The 22,601-nt window shown below is 38.3% G+C and overlaps 1 long non-coding RNA gene across 1 annotated transcript in view; it reads left to right on the forward strand.

Annotated features, from left to right (window-relative positions):
- The first annotated feature begins 1,272 nt into the window (after nt 1-1,272).
- Nucleotides 1,273-22,601, forward strand: part of LOC130542686 (uncharacterized) — a 164,798-nt gene continuing 143,469 nt past the window's right edge. Inside the window, exon 1 of the long non-coding RNA XR_008957399.1 lies at nt 1,273-1,546. This is a non-coding gene — a long non-coding RNA (uncharacterized LOC130542686). The remainder of the gene's footprint in view (nt 1,547-22,601) is intronic.

The following is a 22,601-nucleotide window of genomic DNA, read 5'->3' on the forward strand; positions in this document are numbered from 1 at the left end:
AAGGATTGTAGCGCGCACTACATAAATTCAAATGCTATACATATATCTGGAATGGGATCTCAATTCTGTTGTATTTTTGCCTTTTGCGTTTTCATTTATTTAGTTTACACATGGATGGTGAATTATTAGTTGGTTGTTGCCGACCTTATTCAGTGTATCACTTTCTAACTGCATTCAGTTGTAAATTATAGACATAGTAATTTTGTAATTAAATTTACATTACTATTTACATCTCAAACACAATAAAATCATGCTATTTCCTAAGCTGTAATATGAGCAAATACCTTCGATGGAACTTGGTGGAGAGTCTGTGCCATTTCAGTTTACACGAGATTCTCTTTCCCTTCGCAAAATTAAAGGTTAAGGGAAAACCATGCTTAAGAGCTTTAAGTTTACATGTAAAGATTGAGTAATATTCTAACTTTTAAGATAGATACATTTAATGATGATGTACTGAAGTGTTTTTGCTCAGTGTTCCAATATTTCAAATCACCAGTCATCATAGGCCTGCCTCATTTTAAATCTCCTTTTTTGCGCCAATTTGCATTACTATTGGGTTTGCTAAAGGAGAAACTGTAAAAAGAAAATGTGGCAATTAATAGTAAATGCTTGAAATCTTGTGACAGAAACATCTTTATGTTGATTTATATTTGTTACCAGTATTCACAAATATTTCTGAATTTATTTTGCAAAATAAAAATTATGTCCATGGCATTGTCTTTGATGCATTTTCAGTATCTTTTAAAATATGTCTCATGTTCTATAATCAGCACATTCATATATTAGCTTCTACCATTTTAACCTACTCATTTAATTTGGAGTAGCCATGCATTTTCAAGAATAAAATTAAGTGTTATTTTACATAAGTGAAGTGCAGTAGTATTTGACTATATAAACATTTCCTGGATTTATATCCAAATAACGCATAACAGAGAGCAGAAAAGAGGCTTTTTCTGCCAAAAGTATCCGTGAATTTTCTTCAGAAAATATTCTTTTAAAATCCTTTGTATTTTCAAAGCCATTCTACAGAGACAATTAAAAGCAAAAATGAAATGATAGATCACATGACGGGAGTTTAAACGTGAGGGTTTTTTTCCTCGGTTAAACATCGCAGCAGGCATTACAATACCAGAGGTAACGAATCAATTAAATCCATTTTCCCCTCCGCGCCTCCAAAGCTGCGTGCGTGGTGTTGCCGCGTAGTTCAGAGCCGGAGCAGTAGGACCCAGGGGCCTCCGCAGCCGCCAATAGAAGCGCACACTTGGACCTATTTGCATGCAATGCCGTCTGCTCTGCGCATTAATAGTAATACAGATAACGGGTTTCAAAGAATTCTTTACTGAAGAAGGATTGGATTTTTCCAGGGTGCTGATACTGAGAAGAAACCCGACTTTACTCTCTCCCTAATTTCTCCACTCCAACGTTGAAAAGTCCCAGACAGCTTTGGCTTGCTTTAAACTCGGGAGGGTCTCCGTGCACAGCAAAGTTGGAGGGCTGCGCCTGCACCACAGACCCGCTAGATTTCTGAAAACGGTCTTATCGAAGGGTAAGTCTCCCAAATGATTGAGAAGGAAGTGACACCCGGCTTTAGAACTGTCAACAGGGACACGCTTGGCTTTACACGGGTGGTTGCTGGAGTGCAGAATGGGTGCGGACAGGACTGTGCAGTTTGTCTGGAAATTGTGACTGGTGCACTGGGGTATTTGGGGGTAGAATCAAAAACCTTCAGGCTAAATCGGAAATTGCAGCCGTACGCTCGGGCGGGATTCAACAAGTTTCCCTGCAGGGATGCGATGGGGGTTTTTGTTTTGTTTTGTTGTTGTTGTTGTTTTGTGTTTTGTTTTTTATTTCCTTGCAAGTTGTTCTGAGTGTCCGTTCTGGGTGGGCTGCCCCTGCTTCACAAAGAAGTTTCGGGATTTGTATCTGTTGTGTGTGGCTGGGTGAATCCTTGTGTGAAGAGATTCTATGCCGCATTTGGGCTTCTTGGGGACACACGGGCGGACTGCTTCTAAGGATGCTCGGCGCATCAGGGGCCTGCGGGGCTCGTGCTGGGCAACTTCCCCGCGTAATCTCGGCGTCTCTGACCGTACCCTGGTTATGATGTGGACGGAGGCGCAGAAACCAGCTGCCCCGAGGCCATTTGATCTTCCAAACTTTGAAAGCGTTCTCTAGGAAGGAGGATGAGAACGGGTGCTTTGAAAAGATGAATTTTGATGAACTCTTACTGATGTGCAGACAGTGAAGTCTTCCAAGACCTATGTTTCCAACCTGCAGCTTTTGCCTGGACGTGTAGTGCTGATGTGGAACGGTGGGAGTTTAAAGCTAAGACGGGGGGGGACTTTATTTGAGGGAGCGAGGAAGGGGGAGAGAAGATAGATGAATGAACAAGGTGCGTCCCATTTTTCACACACAAAAACCACACGCGTGGGACGTGCCAGGAAGCGCTCCAGTTGGTGGCGTTTAGCTGGAAAACGTATTGCAGGGAGGTCCAGGCGCCTCTGCATTATTGATGAAGCTCTGTGCCCTTCTGGGGGCCCTTCTCGCTCCTTCTCCCTGCCTCCTCTTCCCTTCCGCGCTCCTCCTGCCTGGGGCTCGGGGTTGGCGCGGGTGCAGAGGCTCGCGCGGCTCAGCCCCGCAGCGCTGCGGACACAATGGGGAGAGGCAGGCAGAGCCCTGCGGGCGGGCGGAGCAGGGAGCTCGGCGTGGCGGTCCGGCTGCCGCAGCCGCTGCTGCCGCTCGGCGGGGGCTGCAGCGCTGCGGTGGCGGCTTGCGCCCAGCGGCCACGCGCCCCGACATCCCGAGGGCTCCGCGCAGGAAGGACCGCAGAGGTCCTGTTTAGGGGCCACTGTGCCGGCTGCAGACAGGTGGGGTGGGGAGATGGCAGGCTGAGGCGTCCCGTTCCGGTCTTTGGTTCAGAGCTGCTACCGCTACCCGAAAATCCCTGGGGTGCACCCCAAACGTCCTAGAGAACCTGCATTCCCAAGGGGAAGGAGACGAAGAGGAAAAAGGGGGAACGTTGATGAGCCTGCAAGAGAACGGCAGCAAGTGATTTGGGGCAATTCTGGTCATCAGCCAGGCTTTTCTTGGCGCTTTTAAGTGGGCTGCTTTAGATGCGGCTTTGAAATAAGCTTCCGTGGCCTCTCTGTGGCTCCAAAGGGGAAGGCTTCCAAACCCAGGAGCTCACTGGAGACTCCTTCTATAGATGAAGGAGGGAGACTGCAGGGCAGGGGCTTCATTTCGCAGTGTCATTTAACCCTGACCTCAGCACCTCCCACCCTTTCACGCCCTCACCAGGGAGTGCCCTGACCTTGCAAACTCCTCTGGGTCATCTGCCCTGTTTCTTTTTAAGTGATTTTATCAGGCTGTGTGTTACAAAGGCCTGTTAAGAGATGGTTTGTGTATTTCAAGTAGTGGTGGGAGGTTGTTTAATTTGGAGGTGGATTCTCAACCCCCCTGGGCATTTGGAGGAAGGGGCAGAGATGATGAACTCTATAGAATGGCCCACCTGGGGTGTTGGTTGCTTGAAGGGGAGCTTTCAGAGGAAATATACGTCTTCGAGCAGCGGGGGGGGGGGGGAGACAATATCATTGCATTCTTTTCCCGCTTTCCATTTGTCCCCTTAATTATGATTGTTTGGGAATTAGGCTGTAATACTAAAAAAAAAAAAAAAAAGAAAGAAAAAATATTTTGAGAATCCATCTGTATATTAGGAGGCCAGCTAGAAGTGTGGTAGCTAGGCTTTCAGGCCCAAACTTGGATGCTCCTCAGACTTATTATTTCAAGAGATTCGGTTTGCTACTACAAAACCTGCATCTCTTCTGTATCTTTTGAAAGCTTTTTGAAAGGCATGCAGCGTGTTGATTTCACTGATGAGGTTTACTAAAGGGTTAGTGGGTGTTCCATCACGACTTCCCTTTCCTCCCCAAAAGGAAAAAACAAAAACAAAAACAACACGTCAAAAACATGAACAGCAGCAACTAAGAACAAATATCCAGTTGGTAAGAGGACTTTTTGTGTGTGTCTTAGAAATCTATCTTCTTCCCACGGGAGGGGAGGATAAAGCTGAGGAGTATGTAAGGGTAAGGAGCGAGGGCATTCACCTCATATCGTTACCATGGATTTTGGACTTCCTTTAACCCTTCTCCACATATCTTCCTGCACCTGTCTTCCAATTTAGCCCTGTATGATCTACAGAGCTGGGGCACAGTGACACAGCTGCAGATCCTTGATGAAGGCTTGCTTTGGCAAATAGCTGTTAATCACATGGTTGGGGGATTTTTCCACATACTTCCTTTTACTTCCCTTTCCTTCCTTTCCTCTGTCCTTGAACCAGTGTTACCATCTCCTAGGCTCTATCCTGCAAAGGGTTAGTGATTTCCAGTGGCATAGCACTGTGCCGAGTGTGGGAGGAGGGCCGAGACTCAACAGCTGCACAGGGAGCCCCATGGGTTTAAAGCTGACTTTCTCTTCCTCTATACTGCACAGAATAAAGAAAAATATCTGAATATCTCTCCAAAGAGAATTATATTGGCCTGTATAATTGTCTTATTTTATTGCATAATGGAATCAATTCAGATACAAAATAACATTGGTCAGAAATGAAAGGGAAGCTACACGCTTGCTTGCAATATTTGGAAACTAATGTACTCAGCTGTGAGATGTCACCTTTTGGCATCCATCCATACTTGATATATTAGAAGCTATTTTTATTTAAGCAAGATTTACTATGTTACTTTCATTATGAGACTGAGCCACTCAAGACACTGCTAGGATGTGAATTTTAAAAGAAAAAAAATAAAATAAACAGGTCAGAAAAACAAGCTCTTGGCAGATTGATGAATGAGCAGGTGCAATGCACCATTTGAAATGTAACTTGAGGTGAGGTTCCATCCAGTCTACTAGAGAATGAGTTCCTCCTTATTGCCCAGAAAACTCAATTGATTTCCTTTTTCTCTATCCCTCCTTCTCTCTCTCTCTCTCTCTCCCCATCTCTCCCTCACTCTCTCTTTGATCTCTGAGATCAGAAACTAAAAACCATAGTAACATATAAGAGGCTAGACTTCTAACTTGGTCACATAGAATTTCTCTCTCTAAACTTGCTGTTGAAGTGAGTGAACAGTATTATTAGTAATGCATTCATGGTTATATCTAAAATGTATTAGTAGCATATGGACCATTCAGGTCTCTAATACTATAGGAAATAGAGGTGCTAGAAAAGTAACTGACTTATCCAAGGCCACCTAGGAGAAAATTGTAGACACGGTGTGAGGCATATATAGATATTTCATTCACATTTTTACATCACCCTTTTGAGGTAAGACTTTTATTAGATTTCTTTAATATATGAAGAAACTGAAGCTCAGAGAAGTTAAACAAAATAGACACAGCCATTCATCAGATAGGGGAAGATCCAAAATTGAAAATAAGTTCTTGCTCATGAGAGAGTACACGCTTTTCCAGTAAACTGTGGAACTATATTTTCCCCTCAAATTTAAATAAGAAGTTTTATTATTTTTAAAATTTTGTTTCAGCACTCATAATTTTTTAATCTCCTAAATATCCTTTTCATGAAAGTCCAAACCCTTTTTTGGCACCTCCTTCAGACCAATCTTCTATAAACTCTGACTTTCCATGGATGTCAGAGCCAGAGAGAAACTTCTTTAGTAAGAAAGCCCAGCTCTAACTAGTGCCCCAACTGTACCGTCATCTTTGGAAGTTAGAGAAGAAGCATAGAAATTCAGATCTTCATCATTTACTTTGAAATTTGCACAGATATGGCCAAGGAGTCTGGAAGAGTCCATTGTCATTCTGAGACAGAAGTTGGACACCTCCACCTTCACGTTTCCACACACATGGATTCTCTGGTCTGTAGGTTTCCTACCTTTACTGAACCAAATGCTAGTTATTTGTTTAGGGTGGTTCATGTTCCTCCTCCAACACGTAATCTCTGACTATTCCAACCCTTATTGTTTCTATACACCTGAAATTTCTAATAAATTACAATTTCTGCCATTTAATTATGTCTTTATTTGGAGTTAGGAGGAGTAAGCTAATATTTCTGGATCATTCACTCTACAGCATATCTTTTTATGTAAATAGTCTGTCAGATTCAATTCTCTACTTGTTCACTATATTGCCTACTCATGCTCCTCAGTCACCCCAGATGGTGTGATGTGTTTCTAGAGTTTCAGTAACGAAATCCAAATTGGATATCTCTAGTCCATATATTGCTCCTGATCACCACACTTGTACTTCCAAAAATCTACTTGATATCTCCACCTAGAGATGTATTGCAAAAATTTGTAAGGAAAACGTAGTAAAGGAAATTATTCAAAGCTACAGGTTTCATTCCTCCTGCCATACTTCCCCTTCTACTTGGTTTTCCAGGTCATAAGTAGTCATGCTTCCAGGCAAAATCGCCTATGAACTGTCCCTCTACCTCATTCGAGTAATGAAAAATATATATATATTTGTTGATGCTTTTATTTTTCTTGAACCTAGCTGTGTCTCCACAAACAGCCTTGCCCCCAGTTCCCACTTTTACCTCCTGGGATCAGCTTTTTAAGCTAACTGCTCACCTCCATTCTTGCCCCACTGAAATCCACGTGCATCATACCTGCAAGAGTCATCTTTCTAGAGCACAACTGATGAAATCCAAACTCCTTATCATGTCATTCAAGGTGCTCTGTCATTTGGATTCAGAATTCTACTCTTCAGTCTTCAGCTTTATCAATTACCATAAAAATCTACTTCCATTTTCTCAAATTCTGAGGAGATATCATTGCTTTCTGTTTTGGTTTGTTAGAACTTTGGCTCATAATGGTTCTCACTTTTCTTGATCCTTGGATCTTTGGAAACACAAAACAGGTGTTACCCTTCTGTGAAGACCATGTTAAGCAAATAGATTTAAATATGTCTCTTTCTAATCTTTTCTTAATAACATTTTTGAAATTCCGTTGCATTTATTTTTTCATTATTATCAAGAGACTGAATTCCTCTAAGCAGCATTTTCCAACCTTTGGCCATTGAACCAAGGAAACCTCTTAATCAAGAAAAGTAATACTGAAATACCACTCCCTGGACTCACCACCAGATTTAATACATTAAAATATGTGGGGCTGGGACTCTGGAATCACATTTTAATAAGCATTTCAGGTGTAACTAGGCACATGGAATTTATCACAACGGTTGTTCCCCAACCTATCCAGGTCAATTTGGTGCTTAACTTGGCAATTTGGATGAAGAGCCGTTAGCATAGCTTTTTGGATCTCACTGAGAACTATGGGCATGTCTTGGATTACTGTGCTTTAAAGAAACATTCGATCACAGAGTGTAGTATGTCAAATCATTGTAATATTATGATGTGTTTATTTGGCAAAGATGGAGAAAATAGTGAAGCAAATATCTGTAAATTACCTAAGAACATATTAAGCAAAATTTAAGCCCTCTGTGCCCGGATTACGTCTCCCTCCAAGAGGTAACTTGTATCATAAATTTGTTATTTTTATCCCCGCACATTAACTTTTAATTTTACCATATATATATACACCCTTCAATAATATATAGTATGGTATTAAATAACTATATTATTTAAATAAATTGTAACATACTATGTGCATTCTCAGGAATATTGATTTTTGTGATTTATTTAAGTCAATGCCAGAAGACTCTTCATTCATTTTCGTTGCTGTATAGTATTCCATTTTAGAAATCTACCACAATTAGGCATTTCCAGTTTCTCTTTATAACAGTGTAGCAATGATTTGTGTGTGTGTGTGTGTGTGTGTGTGTGTGCATGCATCACTAGGAACATATACATTGCTTTTTTAGGTATATGCCTAGGAGTGAAATTGCTTGATTATGTGGAATTTCATTAATTTCCTTTATTCACTATTGCCCAAATCCCACACAATGCTTGTAGCATTTACAGTTTCCAAGCACATTTGTGAGAGCTACTGTTCTGTCTACCCTTCTCAATGTTTAATATTGTCAATGTCTTAATTTTATAAATTTAATAGTTTTAATTTTTCTTTTCTGATTGTGTGGTGAACATCTTTTCACTGAGAATTCAGGTTTCCTCCACTACGAATTGCTTAAAATATTTTTTACTTATTTTTTTTACTGAGCCATTTATCTTCTTCTTACAGGTTTATAGAAGTCCTTTACATATCCTATATCCAAACTCATTTTTGGTATATGCATTGAAAATATTTTTCCCTATGCTGCATCTTATATTTTCTGGATTGTGTGTGTGTGTGTCTTGTTTTTTTAACAAAGTATATTTTGTTGCTTTAAAAGTAATAAAACCTTTGCATTATGTTTTCTCTTTTTTATGTCTTGTTTTTAGAAACCATTCCTTATGGTGAAGTCATAAAATATTCTCATATATGTATATTTTTTCAGTTTTTAAATTTTGCTTTTTACATTCAGCTCTTTGATCTATCTAGAATTGATTTTAGTTTTCACATGCTAAGAAACGTGGTTGTCACATATAAATGTTCCATATGTGGTTGGAGTCCTTTTTTGCCTGTAAGGCTACTTGGCATCTGTCCTCATTTGAGACACATTTTTCTGGTCATTGTCTGCCAGGTTGGTATGTGAACCATTATCTCACTGAACCATCGCAATGTTAATGAACCAGAGTAAAAGTATTAATTAAGATTTCAACCCAAATAGGTTTTTATTCAGTTAGAATTAAAGACCAGTCCTTTTTATGACAAACTGTATAATCTCTTAAAATGGTTTGTGAATTGTTCATGCGTAATGAGTCCTGTAGCTATGCCTAGCATAATTTACTTCAGTTTTAGTTCTTTACAGAGAATATTAATGACTATCCCAAAGACACACTTTACTTGTTTATAAGACTCTAGCAAAGTAGATCAGAGGCAGAATCATGACTCACTCCAGGAATGAAGCATGACTGACCATTCGCCAGGTGAATTACATAACCCAGAGGAGAAACAGCATTTCAGCACAACAGCCAACAGCTTCTGATCAATGCATATCTTTTGAATAAGCAGTCCAAAACGTTAATACAATGACCAACAGTTTAGAAAGGAAAGTATTGCAGTGCACCATATATATTGTATTACATTTTACCTTGGAATGAGGAATGAGGGGGACTGTAAAACCACTTCACCTGCTTTTGTATAGTGATAGTTTCTATAAGAATTTGCTTTTTATTCTATAAAGAACTCAAAATACCAAACAAACATGGTTAGTGCTAAGCTAAGTCTTGGATTATTTAATACTAGGTATTAATTTAAAAGAGTTTAAGAATAGTCTGGTTTGGCAAATGAAAAACTCTTATAAGCTTCCCTGAAAAAAAGTAAAAACTTTAAAGCAAGCCGCTGCACCAAATACAAATTACACCCAGCCCATCAATTCCAATTCTTTCCAATTAATGTCTTTTGTCATAACTTGGCTCAAAGAAAGGAACTATGTTAGGGAAAGAACAAACTCAGAGTGTACCTTTTCTCGTTCATTCCTTTTGTTGCCACTTTACTTGACTTAAAGTCTGAATTCTTCAGTAGACTGCCTTTCACACTCAGATTTGGGACTACTATTCTAACTTCTTTCCATTTCTCTCACTTCTCCCCTAGGCGTAGTGTCTCTTTCACTGTACAACACACACACTTACCATCCCTCAACACAGCACTTAGTTTCCAGCTAATTGCCTTTGACTTTATCTTCTTAAAATATCCTTCTCCTTCTCTATCCAGTGAGGTCATATCCATCCTTCAAGATCTAACTTATTTGTTACCTCCCTTTTGAGGCATTTCCTAATTTTCCCCTGGGAAGTTCATCTCTCTTCTATTTGTGTTTTAATAGAAGTTAGCACCTACCTATACTCCTCTTTTTCTTTTTAAAGATTTTATGTATTTATTATATAGAGAGAGGACACACATGTTGGGGGAGGGGTGCAGAGGGAGAGGGAGCAGCAGACCTGCGGACACTGGGCTCTGTCCGAGGAACCTGGGATCATGACCTGAGCTGAAGGCAGACGTTTAACTGACTGAACCACCCAGGTGCTTCTATACTCCTCTTTATTACAAGCAGTATTTATGTGTCAGTTTTAATGAGCAGACTGACCAACTGGGACAAAGATGATGAACAATTTCTCAGTGTATCCATCTAAACCTGCTATTACAGTTTCATTAAGTATATTCCCTATGCTGCGCCTTTTAATCTCAAGATTTATTCAGTTTAAATAGTTACATTTTACATAGTCAATAGCCACACGTGGCTTCTGGCTAACATATTGGATCGAACAGGTATTTCAGAATACTCCATCATCTCAGAAACTTCAATTAAACAGTGTTGGGAAGAATAAACTCACAGTAAAATTTGGAACAAATGAATGAATGAATGAATGAAAGAGATACTAATAGCCTTTGATTTTCAATAGGCAGCTGCCACTGAGTCAGATTATAGAACATGATCGTGTTGGTGAGGATAATTTCGCAACTTTACAGATTTTAGCATTTCCTGGCAAGAAACACATGATCTCAGCCTAACCAGGAAGATAATGACAACATGAAATACCAAAGAAACCAAAGGAAGGGGCGCCTGGGTGGCTTAGTCAGAAGAAACCAAGGGAGAGTTAAAGCTATTCTCTGATGGTTTCCTTACATATTTACCCAAAGCCCGTTTGCCTGAGAAGGCCGTGCAAGAAATGTCATCTTTTAAGACACAAGCATGTGAGAAATAGGATTCAGCCTGTGGTAACAATTCCATCTCTTCAGATGTAGATTCCTTCACGTGTGGAGATAAACACACTCACTCTTTCTCAAATATCAAATGTAGTTTTATATGAATACCCATTAGGATGACTATTACAAAAAAAAATAGAAAATTCCAAGTGTTGGCAGGGATGTGGAAAATTGGAACTTTTGTGCACTGATTGTGGAAATGTAACATGGTGTAGCCACGAAGGAAACTGCTACAGTGGTTCCTCAAGACGTTAAACAGAATTAATCATATGATCCAATAATTCTGCTTCTAGGTGTATGTCCTAAAAAATTGAAAGCAGAGACTGGAATACATATTTTTGCTCCCATGTGCATAAAAGCATTATTCACAACTGCCAAAGGTAGAAACAACCAAAATGTCCATCAGTGGATAGATTGATAAGCACAATGTTGTCTATACCTGCAATTAATTATTATTCAGCCTTAAAAAGGAATGAATTTCTGATCCATGCTACAGCATGGATCAACCTTGAAAAAGTTATCTCACATGACAGAAGTCAGACAGAAAAGTTTAAATATTTTATGATTCCACGATACCTAGAATAGTCAAATCATAGGGCTAATAAGTAGAATAGTGGTTATCAGGGCTGAGGAGAGCAGGGAACGGGGATTATTATTTAGTGAGTATAGACTTTCAGTTGAGGATGATGTAAAAGTTCTGGAAATTGATAGTAGTGATGGTTACAAAACAATGTGAATATACTTAATGTCACTGAATTGTATACTTTAAAAAGGTTAAAATCATAAATTTTATGTTATACATAGTTTACCACATCAAAATTATTTTGATGAATATTTATTAAGCCCGTTTGTGGTTGGGCAACCTCACCCCTTAGAAAAAGACTTATCGTTCCAATGTGACTTCTCAGTGCTCTTTAAATGTTATTTTTGGGGGCGCCTGGGTGGCTCAGTTGGTTAAGCATCTGCCTTCTTTTGGCTCAGGTCATGAGCCCCTCGCTCTGTGGGGAGCCTGCTTCTCCCTCTGCCTCTGCCTCTCCCCCTGCTTGTGTGCTCTCTCTCTCTGTCAAATAAATAAATAAATAAATAAATACAATCTTTAAAAAAATGTTAATATTCAACACAGCACCATAAAATAGTCTCTCTGCCTATTAATATTAAGAGAAAGGCAATGTGCCAAGAGCGATTTCATGGAAAATGAACATAAATACAATGGATCTATCTGCTTTATGGGATGTACTATATTAAACAAGCACATTTAATAGAGAAAAAAAAAAAACACCAAGAACCTTGACAATGAGTCTTGTGCTTCTGGATAAAACAGCTGGTGAGGTATGCTAGAGGTTTTGGAATGAAATGACTGCATAACTGAATGTAGTGAGGTAGTCCTGAACCCCCAGGAGGACTTTGGGTTGGGGTGATACAAAGTGGCCAGTAAGGCAGGGCCTTAGCCACCTGCACAAGCAAACTGCTAGATGAAAGAGTAATATGATCAAATGGGATTACTCTGTGACACAAATGTATGCGGGTATTGTGAATTGCAGATTATGGAGCATCTGTTCCTTTGCTGACTCCTTGGGGGCAGGAAACGTACAAGGAAGGGTCTTTGTTGGGATGGTGAGAACACTGATTGCTCTTCGTGCTGGAAATAGAGAAGCAACAGTCTCATCTCCTTTCATGTTTTCTTTCCTTAGTGTAATGATTCACCTTCTGATATAATGTTGCTTTAATCCATCCTCCTATTACCATGAAATCTTCTAGGTAGGTACAATTTGACATCTTATGGATTACTCTTTTTCATGGAGGATGATCTGGCATACTTAAAAAGCACCCTGAAATTTACTGCCCTTGGTACAGTGCACAAAAATGAGGCTTTTCATGTATCATGCAAAGGGGCGTGAGCTGTGGACTGTTTTTCCAGGAGGGTAAAGCACTGGGCTGAATCTGTCATGTTCTTTTGCCTGATGCTGTTGATTACAGGTGTTTTTCCGTCAAATTAAATTCAGCTTAGTGAATTTGAGAGCATGGAGAGAAGATCCTGATTTTATTAGCTTATTAGAATGATATTCCAACTAGACAAGCTAATCAATCAGTTTCATTCTGAGCATTGTGAGATAATTTGGGGATATGAAAACGATTATTAAAGTGGTATTAGAGAATGAGAGCTTGGACAGAGGTAGGGGAAAATATCAGGAAAGAATTTATCCTTTTTTTGAGAGCTGTAGCTGTAGCTAACATATTAGTGAATATATTCTTTATTTTGCCTTAGTTGCTAGTGCCAAAGCAGCACAGAAATTGGGGTCATAGCTCTTCAATTTTCCTCTTCCAAATCACTTCAACTTTTCCATTAGCTGAACTGCCTTCTTTACTTATTTTTATAATTATTTCCACATCAGGAAAAAAAGTCCTTCAGAGTTCTCAGAATCCTTTCTCCTCCCGTTTTCCTCCTGTATCCTCTGCCCTCCTCTTAAAAATTAAACTTCCAGCAATAATATCCTTCTCTTGCCTTCCCTTGGCTGTCTCTAACTCTTCACCCTCAGCCCACTGTGGATCTGTGCAGCAATCATCTGATCACAGTTAGACCCTATAGATGCAGAATCTGCTAAATCCGTGGCCAAGCTTCGGACTTCATCCTACTTCAGATTTTTGTGAAATTTGAAATATATCGAATAAATTTCAGGACGCCATTCTCTTCTAGATCTCCTCCATATATTTGACTTTTCTACTTCTTGCTCTGCTGCCTGCTTCTCCTCTACCCGTCTCTTCAGTGTTGCATCTCCCCCAGATTCTGCCCACAGAACTTTTCTCTTGGTGTTCTGCATATTCTCCCTCTGTGATTTCCCTCACTCCCCAAATTCAAACTTACATGATGGAGAATAAGATGATGCTGTGTGACTAACAATAATTGATGATGATACGTATAGATGATGATATTTATAGAGCATCCCAAGAAGCCCCTTTATACTTTTCTTGCATGTAATCTTACAAATCACTGAGGACACAGTATCACCACGGTCTTGCAGAGGAGTTCGTGGCTTTCACGTGCAAGGTTTCACGGGTAACTGGTTGGTGGAGCTTCAATTTAAGCGTTGTTCTGTTTGGCTTCAGAGTCCAGGCTCTTACCATTAAAAGACCTCATGTAATTAGGTCCCTCCATGGCAGACGGTCTCAGCTTGGCTAAGTGTTAGAATCACCTGGGAAGTTTTGATTTGATTTTTGTTTTTGTTTATTTTTGTTTGTGTTAAGTTTTGATTTTTTGTTTTGTTTTGTTAATTTTTGTTTGTGTTGTTATTTAGTTTTTTTAAATCCCTGTGTCCTGTACCTGAAATTACTTAAATCAGAATCGTGGGGTTTGTGAAACAGGCATTGATTTTTTTAAAAAACTGATTTGCATGGGCAGCAATAATGAGAACCACTGCTCTATAGTAAATATTTTGACGATATTCAAGTACGCTGCTCCAGCACAGCTCTCTCTTCCCAGATTTAAACTCACACTGTCCAGGGTTTACTGTATCTCTTCATTTGTCTGTCTTCACTCTTAAGTCACCATGGGATTTCTCATGTTCCAGGTGAACTCCCCATCCTTTGATCACCACCCAAGTAACTGTCCTCTAGATCTTCAGTCTTATTCAGTTCTTCCCATCCACACTGCCTTAGCTCTTGTGAGTGAAATCTGTGGAGCAGCCTCTCAACTTGGGATTTCCCTCACTCTTTATATTTGGGAATCACTAATTTTTTAAATTGTATCTCAGAAAAATCTTTCCAATTTCCCCCCTCGTCTTCATTACTTCTGTAAGTAAAGTTACTTAGTCTATCCTTATCTCCCATATGGAACTTTGTATTGGACTCCCTATTTGTTTTCCATAATGTTGTCTCTCCTTGATTAAGTTTTCCTTGTTTAATACTGTCAGTCTTACCTTTCTAATATTCTAATATGCCAGTCTTCGTTGTGCCACTCTTTGATTAAACACTTCTCTCCATTGCCTACATGGTACAGCCTGACCAACTTAATGTAACTTATAAGCCCTTTCTTATCTAAATACACCTCTCTCCCTTACCTGATTTTCTTTCCCTTGACCAAAATACGCTGCCTTCTAAAGCTCTTCTCATGCTCTCATGGCATCTTTAATTTTCCTTTTTAAAAAGAGCCTTATTTTTTTTTTTTAAGATTTTTATTTATTTGAGAGAGAGAGCGAGAGAGAGCATGACTGGGGAGAAGATGGAGAAGCAGATTCCCCGCTGAGCAGGGAGCTGGACACCGGGCTCAATCCCAGGACCTTGGGATCATCACCTTAGCTGAAGGCAGACACTTAAAACCAACTGAGCCACCCAGGTGCCCCTAAAAAGAACCATATCACAGTTACCAAACACCTGTCTTCCTCATTAGATTGTCAGCACCAGGAGGGAAGGATGGCCGTCTGTTTTTCCGTGTTTCACCAATTGCTAAGAGAGTGCTTTGCATAGAGGAGTTTTTCAAAAGACATTTGTTGAAGGTATATGTGAAGGGCTGTGTGCAGAAACTCGTATCTCTGTCATTTCACATGTTTTTCTGAGTGGAATCACTATATACTCTTTCTCTCTCTCTCTCTCTCTCTCTCTTTTTGACCTGGTAAACTCATCTTTGATGTGACATGCACATATGAAAATTTCTGGACTTCACCAAACAGAAATAATAGCTTTCTCCCTTTGGCTTTACAATGCGTTGTTCCTGCAACTGTAATAGGAGTGATATCAAATAGCACTGCCTCATCTTGTTTCCTGTCTAAATTAAGAACACTGAAGAATTGAAAACATTGTTTCTATTTGTTCCTTCTGCACATATGATAGTGCCTTGCACACAGTGATACTTAAATTCTTATCTCTGATGAATGGATGGCTGGTTTTATGTATTACTGAGTGTATTCAGGGACTCTGGCCAGTGGTATTCCAGCCACTCTGTTTTAATGGTTAGATTGTGCAACTTTCTCCTAGGAAAAAGAAATGGAAAAATATAGTGGTATCTAACATTCTGTCACCATTCGTTAATGATCCTAGGAGTAAGAAAAAATTGTTTAACTTGTTATCTGAATAATCAGACTTTCACTGCTTTGTAAGCCCTTGCCCATATTATTATGGACAAAAGTCACAAGATAGTTGAAGTGTGACCACTATCCTTAAATATTTTTTTAAAAAGGCTCTGGCTTCCTTAGTGAGACACAAAGGATTTTTATTCTTCATTTATACCTTTAATAGCGTGTAACAGTCCATTTACAGAGCTCCAGGTTCTGCAGACTATATATTTGGCTTAATGGCCCAACCTGAATATCTTCAGATTTGCCATCCTACCGTAGTTCATACACACAGCCTGTTGCTCTCCTGCATGTAGTTTAGAGTTTGTCTACATAATAGCACTTAGCTAAATTGCCAAACACACGTTAGGGCTTTTCACTATTGAATTTTACTAATACCGTTCCTTCACTTCAATGGGGTTATATTGAAAAACTGAATTTTAATATTTCTCGTAGGTAATACATTGATTAACCTACATTTAGATTGCAGTGTTAATGTGCTGACATCTTTGCCTTTAATAGTGAACTGCAATACTATAATAACTTAATTTCCATTTATTTGAAAATGGAAGGCAATGTAAATAACAGTCTATAATATTTACCTTTAATGGTAAAGAATTAATAACCAACTCAGTTTCCCCTTGTGTAAGGAGGTATAGGATACTGAATAAATTCAGGAAAAATATGAAATTCTCAAGATTTAATAGCAAGAGAAATTTTTACATAATTCACAAAATTGTAACACCAGCATACTACTTTGGGCTTAAGCATAGTTTATTGACTCTTCCTTTTATGCTTGAAGACCAAAATCATTCCTAAACTTGTGTTCTTTACCCTCGCTGTCAGTCATTGTTTCCTAGTAGAAAGAACAATACATTCCCAAGCTACTGCTCAACATATTTAGACCACAAAACATGGGAGAACTCATGAAAAAAACTCTTTTCTCAGGAAACTTTAGAATAACGAAGTATATTGAAAAATGAATAGTTTGTTTTAGTCATAGAATTTTTTTTTTAAAGATTTTATTTATTTATTCGACGGAGATAGAGACAGCCAGCGAGAGAGGGCATACAAGCAGGGGGAGTGGGAGAGGAAGAAGCAGGCTCATAGCGGAAGAGCCTGATGTGGGGCTCGATCCCATAACGCAGGGATCATGCCCTGAGCCGAAGGCAGACGCTTAACCGCTCTGCCACCCAGGCGCCCCTAGTCATAGAATTTTTGATGTGGTACACAAAGAGTTTCATAATGCCTACATGACAGTAGCCCTGCCACCAAAAAAATGAAGATAATTTAAGAAAACAGAAAAGAATGTAGGACTTTGCCATTTGGCACCATATCTATTATTTCCAGCTAAAACATTGGAATAAAACCAATTATATTTAAACAACATGGTTTAAACATGCGTGCAGATCCATATGAATAATATAATTTCACATGTAAAGACTATAAATGTTCTATAATCAATCTCGTCCATCTGTTATAAAGATAATAGAATTGTGCTTTTTATGATACGATTGAGATTTATTTTTACAAATATTTGTAACAGTATCACAATTTTCCCTTTTGTTGACTACTGCCTCATAAACTCTGGATCTGAATACCCAAACCCGCATTTTGTTACGTGCATAACTCACTATCAGACAACTAATTGTTTCTTGAGTTCATTTTAATGTAATCTGCAGATCTATTTGAATTTCTGTCACTTTGTGTTTGTTATTTGAAATAATTTATATATAAATATATGTGTAAAACTCATAAAATTATTTTCAAAATTGAAAGTATCAATATGCTGGAATCTATCAAAATCTGCAGTAGTATAGTTTTCATGGTTACTGAGCAGCTATGTATTTTATGACCAGAAACCCAGGTAATGAAAGGAGAGAAAATATGAGGACAATTTTACCAGCCCTATTATCGATAATTTTACATATACATATATTTATTTATACTGACAACTTCACATTATTTTTTTGTATTATTTATCTTTACAGAGATGGTATTTGATCATTTATTCTCTTCAATTTTTGTTCCATTATTTGCCATTTTGGATTTCCTCTAACTGGTCTTTTTTTTTTCCCTGAAGCCTGCTGCATATTTGTCCTGCACACTTCTCAAATATTAGTCCCATTGACATTTAGTCATTTTGATCACTCTCAGTTTTTCTTGGGTATCTTTTGGGTTGTGAGGTGGCCATAAATAAATAGAATGTTCCATCTGTGATTGTGTAGAACACCATACTCAGAGGAACTATGATTTCTGATTAAAGTCTGTGTAGGAGTCCCAGTAACCTATATAAGTCCAGATAATCAAACATATTTCCAAAATAAATGAAAATAAGGGACTGAATGCTCCAAGATTCCCACATATTGTGTTTCTAGGTCACAGTCTCCCCAATTAAACATTAAAATCTAGAAATACATCTGCAAGTGAAATCTACTTGTGTTTTGAAAAAAGAAAATCCAATTTGTAGGATGTGAATTCATATTCCCTACTTAGAACTGTATGATTTAGGGGCTGGAATATGCCTTTGTATAAAGGAAATAATGTTGAATATATAATTTAGAAACTAAATAACAATTTGTGTCCAGCCTCCTTATTTAGGAGAGTACAACTGATGGATGGAAAATAATATTAAAGTAATACATTAGAAATTACACAATTTAAACTAGGATTCAGTATATTCATCAGCCACATCTTATGCAAATATATGTTATCACTGCAATACATATGTATATTTATTGACATTATTCCTTTGAGTTATATCTCTTTTTAAAAGCCGAGCTCCAGTGTAGATTCAATGATGGTTATGAGTTGTTTTGTGGAATAAAGAATGCAAATTAAAAAAATATTAGGTATAATATCTCAGAATATTAGAGGTGGTAGAGAATCTGGAGTGTATTCCTAATCCTATTACTTTTTAGATAAGAAACCAGAGGCCCAGAACTGGAAAGTGACATCAAGGGAGGAAAATTGAGGTAGAAATTGAGATAATATAAATAAAAATGTGTATTATAAATTGATGATTGAAGTGATGCTTGCTTTGAAAATACTTTCTATAAGCATGTTTCAGAACAAGATGTTGGAAAAATTCCAAGTTAGAACCTAGATTGTAAAAATTTACAGTTTAAGTACTAACGCGGTAAAGTGGCAAGACGTTTATGAATAGAATGCTTGTATCACACGTTAGTTATTCATGTCTTTCAGCAGCCTATTTCTTTGCAAAACTTAATGTAGATGTTTCTAATTTTGTTTAAGGATCTAATTGTTTAAGGATCAAGGAAAATACTTGAATCATATCTACGCTATACAAAAAGCTACCATTTTCTTTCTGGATGGCTGTATGAAAAGAATAGATCTGAAAATTTTTCCGTAAATTTAGTTTATGATAAGTTCTGAAAAGGATGACTCCTTCTAAATATCCCACTATCTTTAGAAATAGGGGGAAAGTATATAGATTGATTTAATAATTTACTTTCTTTTTTACTTCGCTATGAAGTTCCAAACCATAATTTTGTATGCTGTTGCCAGGGCGTCCGTCAAGTAGCACCACAGCAGCTCTGATGCAATTTGCACTATTGTCCCCTCACGTGAAATAGAGCTATGTGGAGAACATGTAATTATACGAAGGAAAACGCAGATTCACAGTCGGGAGCATTTTTGAGAAGAAAAAAAGGAAGCCATGGATGAAGAAAAAAAGAATAAACTGGCTTGACCTTAAGCCAATTAGTCCTTAATGGACTAATTTATTTCCTTATAATAGTAATGCTATTCTAATTAACTAAACTTTCATATTATGTTCCGAAAAGGAGAAAACATGACATTTGTGGAACCTTTGCTATCTGTCTTGTGCAAGCATTTTTACATGGTTACCTTGTTTAATCTCTTCCCAAGCTTGTAGAATTGGTATTATAGCATTTATTTTGAAATATAAAAAAGGAAAGGCTTAAAGTTACATTCTGTGAGAAGCCAAGGTAGACCTTGCCCCTCCTTCTGTCTGGCCCCAAATTCTCTATGCCATGTTGCCTTGTATTGTTTCCTTTACATTGAATGTGAATGAGTCTCCTTATAGACTGCTCTGAAACATTTGGCAGTCAGCGAAAATTGTTACAAGAATGAAGGAATTACATTAATTTAATTGACTGTTAAAAAAAAATAAGAGCAAGAGCTAGATTTTATTTTGTTCCAGAGTTGGTAACTGCAAATAATGTACATTAACAATTCGACAAGGTTCTTTCCCTTTTTTGGAAAACACCTTGTAAGGATTCTTCGATTCTGGTGTTCTATCTCATAGGTACCAATGCTGTGATTGAACAATTTGTTCTCAGCTAGACTATTTCAGGGCAGAGCAGGGCAGCCAGCAATGATAGGGCAATAAGCCGTATCTCTGTGACTGGCTGGTTGCAATAATGGATGAGAGCTCTACTTAGAGCAAAAGCATCCCGAATGTTTGCAGCACCACCTTTTATCATTCCAAACCATAAGGACACTTAACTAGCACACTTCTGGCTGAAACAGAAAGTTTGAATAGGAATAATCATTGGGGACAATTTATATCCTGGATTATAGAAATGTGGGCGCTTAAGGCATTCATCCAGGAGAGGGGCTTATATACGTATAGTCAAGAAGATAGAAAAATAGATAGATAGATGATAGATAGATAGATAGATAGATAGAGTCAAGAATGATATGATTCTTTTCCTTTTTCATCATTTCAAAAGTTAGGAGTTTTAAAACGTAGTAATTGTATAAATTTTTAATAAAGGGCTCCTTGCTAATATTGATTTTTCACCATACGTAACTTATTTTATTATGGAAGTGGAGAGTTTTCCTTGATGACGGGATTTATTTCTTATCAGTCCTTGACACAGCACCTCACACAGATAGCTCCTCCTCCATAAGTATTTTGTATATTATTTTGTTAAACAAATACCATTCAAATGCTGTTGGATCGTAGCAAAGAAACGAAAGTCTAGCTCAGGAAGAGAAAGTTACTGTTTGGCAAGATGTTTGCTGAAAACATGAAACAAAAAAGACACAAGAGATTTTTAGTACTGGGAACTGTCTTCTGGGCTCTGTTTGCCCCTCAGAATATCATTGCCTGACAAAAGGTAGTCTTAAGCACTAATCCCCAACCCCAGTAATGTCTAAATGCTTTTTCCATCACCAATGTTTGGGGCAGAAATCATTTCATCACGTACATTTGCTTTTGAAGGAAGCCCCTGTAAATACAACTGCTAATGTTGTAATAATAATTAGAGAAGGAAATAGCAAAGGAATCCAGAAATATCTTCTGAATTTAACAGGAAGCAGTCAGTCTGGTTTGGGACAGAGCTAAAAAAAAATTCTGATGAGAGACACAGAGTTAAGTAGACTTAATAAATATGATTAAACAGAAGATCTGGATAGAGCAGTCCCAGGAGAAACACACCGCCATAGCAGTACCCTACTAAGTGTCTTTACAATTTACCGTAGTGAAATGGGTCTGATCATTAACACCAGAACTACTACATGGCTAACGGGTGGCTGGCAGACAGGGCTTAGCTGAGATGAGTTGTCCGTGCGTCAGAGGATCTTTCATCATGCAGGAGGTAGCCCAAACTCTTCACATGCTCCCAAGGCAGCAGGACAGCAAGCTGTCTTGAGCACAAACTGTCCCAGCTTCACATATAATGGTTGCTAATGTCTTCTTTGCCAAACCAAGTCACATAGCAACCCAGATTCAAAATTTGGTGAAACAGACTGCACTTCTTTTTTTTTTTTTTTTAAGGTTTTATTTTTTGACAGAGAGAGAGAGAGAGAAAGGGAGGGAGGGAGAGCACAAGCAGGGGGAACTGCAGACAGAGAGAGAGGGAGAAGCAGGTTCACTACTGAGCAGAGAGCCCGATGTGGGGCTTGATCCCAGGATCCTGGGATCATGACCTGAGTGGAAGGCAGACACTTAACCGACTGAGCCACCGCAGTGCCCCCAGACTCCACTTCTTAGAGAATCTGTACTATCTCATTGGAAAGGTGTGGGTTTAAGGAAGGGAGTAATTTGCAACCATTTTTATATTCTACCATAGTCCTTTCATATCTATCTAGCAATTATTTTTATAATTTTTTAGATATTGATATAGTCAGTCCACTGCGATGTACAAAATGTTAATTGGTAGAGTGAACATATTTTTAACTTTTGTGCATAAAAAGTAAGTTTTCTCCATACAAAATATTCAACACTGTTTTCCAGTAAAATTAAAAATTAAGAAAATTAACAAATGAAATGCACTGACATTTATTTAATGGATTCCTGCATGCAATACCACTTGTTTATAGGCATATTTGTATACATTATATAAAATTTGAAAATTCATCAGGGTACGTAATTCAGTATATATGCTTCTTATAAAACAGAGGATGTGAAAAAGAGGGGAGATTGCCAGGTCTGAAAGAGTGCCTTAAATGGTTATAGTAGGGAGTGCCTGGGTGGTTCAGTCGTTAAGCATATGCCTTCAGCTCAGGTCCTGATCCCAGGGTCCTGGGATTGAGCCCCGTGTCGGGGAGTCTGCTTCTCCCTCTCCCTCTGCCTGCTGCTCCCCCTGCTTGTTCCCTCACTCTCGCTGTCTCTCCTCTCTCTGTCAAATAAATAAATAAATAAATAAATAAATAAAATCTTTAAAAAAAATGGTTGTAGTAGGATCTCCAGAAGTGCGTTCAGTTTTAAAATTGGTAAAATTCACTACTTTTCTGACAAAGTTAGTGGTTAGAACTTTTATATATTTTAAAGATGGTTTGTCATAAAATGGAAAAATAATATAAATGATTTGAGATTGTCAGCATGAAATAGGCCTTAGAGTTGTGGATGCTG

Source organism: Ursus arctos, unplaced genomic scaffold (genome assembly GCF_023065955.2).
Source record: "Ursus arctos isolate Adak ecotype North America unplaced genomic scaffold, UrsArc2.0 scaffold_4, whole genome shotgun sequence".
Classification (NCBI taxonomy): domain Eukaryota; kingdom Metazoa; phylum Chordata; class Mammalia; order Carnivora; family Ursidae; genus Ursus; species Ursus arctos.